The following is a 1,858-nucleotide window of genomic DNA, read 5'->3' as shown; positions in this document are numbered from 1 at the left end:
ATAATTTAGATATATTCATTTACCAGATGACCCACAGCTGCCCCGACAAGTGAGTAGCCTTGTGATATTATGGTATAGGCAATGAATTATTCTGGAGTGAATATGATCTATTATAGAAACCTCACTGCATAAATCTTGCACAATATGCCACGCACTCAATGTACAACGCTTTTTTCGGACAATCCTACTCCATTGGTTCATATCTAACTCATTAGTATCCTCTATGGTGTTCAGTATACAGGCTTAATGGGCCGGGCATCCCTAACGGAAATGTCTCATCACGCCTATCAGGCAAGATACCACTCACCAAATGTGAAAATATTAGAGGACTCATGTCCAGGCCAATATGTTTTGACCATGTCGTACAAAAGTTAGGCAAAGTACGAAATAATTTGATACGGCCCAAACAACCTGTAAAAACAATCAAAATATGTATATTACGAAGATATTAAAATACTCCCTAAATACAAAAAAATGTGTATAAAATAATCAATTAGGTGTGTATAATGAAGTACCTGTTCAGGTTGAAGGCAAATCTAAACTTAATATATCTATACTGCGGCAACTACATGTGTGCATGTCCTAGTCACACAAAAATTGGTCCTCATTAATATTTTTAAATTGATAATTTAGTTTATATTTAGATCTATATACACATTATTGAGATTAAAACAACATACTAAGAGAACGTAGATCTCGTCCGTGACATTTGAGTGTCATAACTAACATGTAGGCTGGATTAGACGACCATCTGTTGGACAATGGCTCCAAGACCATACGTAAATTGCAAAAATATGAGAGAATACAAAATAATATCCAAACCATAGATATAATATTGGCTTTTGCATAGTTGTCTATACGAACCATGCCAAGAACATGGGGCTCCAAACCGCCACCGGACCCGCCCCAACGAATACGCCCCGCATACGCATGGAGTTAGGCTAACTAAAGATAGGCTAACATAGAAGACTCAAGTGAACAAAATGACTTGATTTATGATGGGCGGGTGGAAAAGCGGGGGGAGGGGAGGGGCTGGTGGGGGGTCCAAGCCATTACATTTAGATTTTCCTTATTGTTATATATTATTGTTCTCTTTTCGCTATTTCTTATTTATTTATGAATGAATTTTCGGCGATCGTGCCTTATTCATCATACGTAATTGAGCTGACAGTAATAAATTTGTCGTTTCACCTGCAATAATTATTAACTTGGATGGCGGGGGCAATATCTGCCGATCAATTTAATCTTGGTCAGTAGGTGGCTTGGGAGGTGCTCTCGGAGGGGTCCAGTTGACAGCTTCTAAAACCAGTCATCACCAGTAAAAAAATCAATACAAATGAAAAAATTTGGGATAGGGAATAGGGTATGATTGATCTAAAAAAAACAAGATATAGGGCTAATTCTCTCCTCTTTCTTTTTTTTTCTTTCCAATATGGGAATTTTCCATTGGAAGATAAAAACAGGGGCTACTTTGATTAATGAACTTATATTTAGGTGAAAATTAGCTGATTTAGTCTTTATAATACAAAAATAGAAGGCCCATTTTAGATTTATTAATGAGTTTAATATTTTAAAGTCGTAAAATATACATTTTAAATTTGATTCCTAATACCGTGGACTTTTGAAGTTTATTTTAATTCTCTATTTCTATAATTTTAATAAATTTTAAATTTAGTCTCATTAACCGATTTAGTGTGTGTGACTTTTACTAAAGACTGTAAATCGATTTCAATTGCAAATTTCTATAATCCTCATTTGATTTCCATTTATTTGTCTAATTGAGTTTACCAAAAGGGAAAAAATTGTAAATTCACTAAATTTTTAATAATATCAACTTTCGCACACCATTAAGTTGATT

This window comes from Benincasa hispida, unplaced genomic scaffold (genome assembly GCF_009727055.1).
Source record: "Benincasa hispida cultivar B227 unplaced genomic scaffold, ASM972705v1 Contig508, whole genome shotgun sequence".
NCBI classification, from domain to species: Eukaryota; Viridiplantae; Streptophyta; class Magnoliopsida; order Cucurbitales; family Cucurbitaceae; genus Benincasa; species Benincasa hispida.
Note: the sequence above shows the minus strand (reverse complement) of the source record.